Raw genomic sequence first — 6,216 nt, forward strand, 5'->3', positions numbered from 1 at the left:
GATTTGTGAAGCAGTGTGACTGTTCAAGTTAGGCATTTTGAGAGAATAGGGCTAGCTCGCCTTGTTTGTGCTCCTTCAGAACTGTGTTGTTCCACATGCAGCAGTGGCAATAATGTATAAAGTGGTTCAGTCTCACAGGAAGAGTGTTACGAATGTCCTTGCGTTTCCTTTGTCATTATATTCATAATTGCTAAATGTATAACAGGAAAAATAAAGCACGTATTTTGGCATAAATCATCTGATAATGGCACTGGATTTTTGTGTGGACTGAGCTGAGATACCCACCAGCTAACATTATCATCGTTAGTAGCAACCTGTATCAATTGGGTAATGAATCTATACATATCCTTGGCTGTCCTCTGCCTGCTTGAAGGTGGCACAGGACCATGGGACTGTGGCATAAGAACGAGAGGCGGGTGTTTAGCTTAGCAATTAAAACACCTGTGTTCCGTATCTGCCTGCCTGGTACCCGGTGCTGCTGCCGAGGGGGAGCAAGCAATGGCCTGTTTGTGTGCATCCATGCCCAGCCATGTGGGAAAGCTGGATTCAGTTCCATGAGTGACCTCCAGCAAATCATTGTGGACACAGGAACTTTCAGGAAGCTTGCCAGGTGGAAGGGGACAGCCATCTTACAAAGACAACTTCAGAAGAAAAACCAAATCTATTTCCTCATCACATTTATTGCCAAAAGAAGACAATTTTGAAGGCTCTCCATGCATGATCACAGGGCCCTTAACACTGTCTTAGATTTGTGTTTGGGGTCCACCTCTATCACTGTTTGGGACTTACTCCCTGGTCTCCCAGGTCTCTACAGTTTAATTTGTGTGGTCTTGTACTGACAATGCTACCAGTTTCTGCAGGGAATTGGACATCCTCGCTCGTAAGGGGAGATCACCTGCACATACCTGGCTGCTCCTTTGGAGAGAAACACAACTCTTTTCTTGGCTCAGCCAGGATGTGTGACAGAGCCACGGATCAAAAATGCAAGTTACACTTGCTTCAGTCACCACCTGTCACTCTGTTCCCAGTGTCACGGAGCTGTGACACCTGGACCTCCACCCCTCCTGGCTCCAGCCAAGAGATAATTGCTCTGACTCAAGCCATGGTGTGCAGACACAGTGCCTCCCTGCCAGGAATCATAATCAGAAAGCTAGTTAATTTCTGGGTTCCGCTGGAGCTCTGGAAGTATTTTTTAGTGCCTCACTTGATACTGAAAATTCTTTAGTCCTGCAATTTTTGTCATAAAAATCCAAGACATGATTTCTTGGGATCAGTCTGTAAAACACCTCCAGACTGTGGGACAGACAGAAACACAGTGTGCAAAGTAACCGTGCCCCTGTGGGACCCAGCTCGTGTGCTGCTTGCTTTTAACTTCCTGCTCATAGATAGTTTGAAAACATACTCCTCGTTGCATATCCAAAGGCATACTAGTATGACTGAACTCATTCTGAGTAAGACTTTGAAACAGTTCATCTAATGTTGGAAAAGAACTAACTTGAAGAAAACGTTGGGAGAGTGAGAAAAAACTCTAAACACTCAATGGCTCCAATAGGAGTCTTTCTCATTTCTTCACTTCTCTTCCAGCTGTATTCTGACCCTATAATATGAAAAGGAAAAAATTCAAGCCTCCAGTGAGAGGATTCTAGGCGGTGGTAGTTATTAGGTGTGTACACTTAATGAGTGCTGTGGACATTGAGTGCACAGGATGATTTATAGCTGTTGGCAACGCTGGCGAAATGAAGCTAATTTCCAGGAGGCTGTGCCTGTCTTCCTTACAGGAGTTCAGTGTTTGAGGCCCTTGCACTGTTGTTGTTTTCTTCATAAACATCCGTGCAAGTTAATCCAGTTATTCATGGGAGACTGAGAACCCTTTCCAAGTCCTTCCCATCACAATGACATGAGCCCATCAGAAATGAGCATACTAAAAACTCCCATGTTCAACGTGATTCTTTCTAGTCAGTCTCACTAATATGTGAGATTGAAAGAAATGAAAAAATCAAGTTATTCACAAAGCATAAACTTTAATATAAGTTATCTTAAGAGACATGCAGCGAATAGCAGTTTGAGCACACTTCCAAAGCTGCAGACATTCACCTTTCCCTGGCTTCTCTGCCCACATTCCATCACTGCCAGGCCTCACCTCTCCTGGAACTCCTGACAGCGCACAAACCAGAAACAACATTGCTGTACCCATTGTCCCATCTAAGCAGCACACAGGGACCATGCTCATCTGTCCTGGGTCAGCCAAGAGTCGAGGTGCCAGAGTAACGGAAGCACCTGGCCAGAAAGAGTGAGAGCCCCCACTACACAGGCCTTTTAAAGGGGCATATTAGGGGAGTGGTTACACAACAATGCAATAAGGTCCCCTCTCAGTTGATAGGTGAGTCACAGGTGGGCAGGGGGGAGTGGCTGAGGATGGAATTAACATTCCATTGCTGTTGGGCCCCACCTTCAGGACAGAGGGCAGGGGACACAGCTGCATTCCGTGTGCCCACTGTCAGTGGGTGCTGGCCAGCACTGGCTGCACCCCATAGCAGTTGTTGCAGTCACGGCTTCTTGGCATGATGTCAGCTGTGGTCTGGGACTCTGGATTTCGCAGGGTCAGTTGATTGCTAATTTTGTTTTGTAGTGAACAGTTTAATTGGGAGTGCATCTCTGGAAGTGGAGATGTACTGCGGTGTGCCCTCACATCCGGGTGTGACAGTCTCCGTTACACTTATTATGTTGTGGGGTTTTGACCCCAAGTACGGCAGCAACCTCAACTCTTGTCTCGCAGGAAAGAAGAATTTCCATGCGGACACAGTTTAGTTTTAAAGAAAGATTTATGAGAAAAGCCGAGAAAGGAGACTCCTGTCCTAGTGACGGGAGGGGGTTTTGAGATAGAAATGACCCTTACCCCCACCATAGTGGCAGGAGGAGGAAAGAGAGAAAGACCCCTAGACCTCTGCCATGTGGCAGGAGGAAAAGTGGAAAAGAACGGCTGTATTAAAGCATCTTTTTAAAGGTTCACCTCAAAGATATACATAAACAAAGGAAAATTCCTGGTTTCCGTGGTAACTGGCCTGGGACAAAAGGCCAGAAAGGGGTCACCAGCCAACTTCCTTGGTCCCTTTCTAATGATAGGAGACCAGTCTGAGGCCCCCGTTGGCAGTGGCCTGAGACAGAATCGGGCTGGCACTTCGGGTGGGGAATTGGTAAGTTAAGGTCGCCTCTTGGGGAAGCGTGTTCTTGATATGTTCAAATGTGCACTTGTCTCAGGAGAGATGTGCTCTGGTGGATCCAAGACATGGTGGGAAAATACTCTTTTATATTTGAGGGGAAAAAAATGACTGGGGACCCAGAATACCCTAACTGCCTACTACCCAGTCTGACTCCTCTCTCAATTATACGTCCCCTCAAGTCAGAGAGAGCAAAAGAGAGAGAGAAGAACCTTCCATCGCCAGTTCACTCTTAGCCTCACCATGCCGAGGCAGCAGCCTCATCAGTCTTGTCCTTGCTGGCTGCACCAAAGCTCCCGTGGTCGTGGTTCCCTTTGCACAGACACCATGTTCCTCTCCTACCCCATCCTACTTCCCTCCATCTCTTCTTCTTTTTCGTTACACCCTTCCCACTGTCCGCTCCTTCCAGAAGAACTACTCACTTTGTGATGTGTTCCCTGCCCACCCCAGCTGCTCCAGCTCATTCTTGGGAATCACCTGTCTCATCTTCCCCTAAATCTTGCAAGTGCCGACAAGGCCCTCGTGCAAAGATGTGTTTCCAGGATGCACAGCAAGTTGGGAGGCACGACCATGTGATTTTTTTTAAAAAGCTGTGTTTATTTTTACTGGAAAATCTGATTAACAGAGTGAAGGAGTGACAGGAAGATCTTCTGTCCATCGATTCACCCCTCAAGTGGCTGCAACGGCCGGAGCTGAGCTGATCCAAAGCCAAGAGCCAGGAGCTTCTTCTGGGCCTCCCATGTGGGTGCAGGGTCCCAAAGCTTTGGGTCATCCTCGACTGATTTCCCAGGCCAAGAGCAGGGAACTGGATGGAAAGCAGGGCTGCCAGAATTAGAACTGGTGCCCATATGGGATCCTGGCACATATAAGGTGAGGACATTAGCTGCTAGGCTACCACGCTGGGCCCCACCATATGAACTCCCTCCGGTCACAGACTTACTCTACGTCTGTTAAAAGCGATAAGCTCTGTGGCCCAGAGTTCATGGCAGACAGGGTGCAAAAGAAGAAATTTGTTTACCAGAAGACAGAGCTAAGTTAGGAAGTGCTTTTCAGAATAGCTATCTTGGATCATATTTTGGGCTAAGTTTGGGTAGAAATCTTGTATTTAATGTGAAACCCTCATTACTTAGAGAACATAAGATGTAGTATTTTAATTGTCATACGTTTTCCAGTATGTAGAAATAGGGCTGTGTTTCTGTGGTTTTTAGCATGAATGTGCTGGTTGAAGAGCTGTGCTTCTTTTCTTATCTAATGTAAGCCCGTATGTTTTGTCTGTTATTCCCAGATAGTAACTGTAAGTGAGATGAAACAGACTCAGACATATTCGTGAGGAGATCCAGGATGATAATCTTCATGCTTTTTTTTTAACCAGGGCATTTGTCGCGATTTGCCTTTGTAGCTTTCCTGGAAACTGTGATTTGAGTGGAAGCACAGGTGTCCTGTGGTAGGCATACTGCTTATCGTGTGATAGCAGACGCGTGATAATAGACCCTACGTAAGTGGCTTGAGCATCTTCGGGTCACTGGAGACTGCTAGAGGGATGCAGGCTCTTCATCACTGTGCTAGAGATCCTACATGGAGTCCATGTGGCAGGCCTTTGGCCTAGTGATGACTGCTGGTAGAAAGTCATCCTGCACCTGAGTGTGCGGGTCCAAGTGTTGGCTCTGATGCCGGCTTCCAGCTGGTGCCACTTCTGGCAAACAACAGGTGATAGCTCAAGTGAGTGGGTCTCTGCCAGCCCCACAAGACACCTGCCGTCAGCTCCTGCCTGCCAAATGCACTTGGTTGTTGTGGAAGTTGGAAAGTTGAACTGTGAACTCACTTTCCCCTTTCTAGGTTTCCGCCACTCCCTCCCTTCGTCCCTCCCTCCCTCCCTCTCTTCCATTCTCATTTCTCTCTTTCCCCAACAAGAGATTCTGCTAAAGAGATTCTGATATTCCTATATAGTGTGTACATGTATATAGATGTAGGGTCTGTACTTACCCATATATAGTAACATCAATCATGCTTATTTCACATATTTCCCTTTTTCTTAGAGTTTAGTTGAATTTATTGGGCTTCTAGCACACTTTCAAATGGGCACATATTCTGCCATGTGTTGGGTATACTAAATTAAATAAGGACTGGTCCCTGAATGCAGTGAGCTTCTAAAAATGCTTAGGGGGAAAAAAAGTTTTAAATTCTATCAAGCACGACAATTAAAAATACGTCTTCTACTATTAAAAAGAGGCCTCTGTATCACTTCTTTTTATGTCATCTTCTGATATTCTGTGCTGTGTTTGTCGCATAATGTCAAGTGGGCCCTGAAAGCCTGGAAGAGCCCGACAGCCACGTGTGCTCTCCCTTTGTGCTGTTCACCACCGCAGCGGCCGTTCCTGCTGCTGTTCCATGCGCGGATGCCTCACGTGTGATCTGGGATTTCTGCTCTTCGTGCTCCTGCGTGGCTCTGGCGTGCTGGGGTAACTCAGGAAATGGCACGCGTGCTGTGCACCTAGGTTTTGCACGCTTCCTTCTCTTCATGACCCTTCCATGCACCGTGACCATGAAGACGCCATTGTTTGGCCTTGATGCAGCTCTGATAAGTATCAGGTCTCAACTTATTTATTCCCTTCATCTCTTGACGATTTATGGCCGAGGGAACATGAAATCATTACTAATGGGTTCAAATAGTTCTTTTTTAGAAAGACTATCTTCCAAGTCTTTGCAACTAGGATTGATTTTACCGTAAGTTTCAAAATTGCGTATAAAGATTTTAGTCTTTTGTATTCCTTTACCAATCCCATTGACGATCAATTTACGATGCTTTTAGATTACTTGCCAAGCTCAGCCCTTGTTTCCTAAGCAAATGGTTGGAATGCAGTTCTTGGAGCCACCTTCCGTTTCCTCCAAAGGTTTGCGTGACAAGGAGCTAGGGCTGGACTCCAAGCCAAGTGTTCTGGTGTGGCATGCAGTCATCTCGACTGATGTGTCAACGCTAGGACAACTGCCCACCTCTCTT

Source organism: Ochotona curzoniae, unplaced genomic scaffold, assembly GCF_017591425.1.
Source record: "Ochotona curzoniae isolate NIBS_2020 unplaced genomic scaffold, NIBS_Ocur_1.0 contig_908, whole genome shotgun sequence".
Taxonomy (NCBI): domain Eukaryota; kingdom Metazoa; phylum Chordata; class Mammalia; order Lagomorpha; family Ochotonidae; genus Ochotona; species Ochotona curzoniae.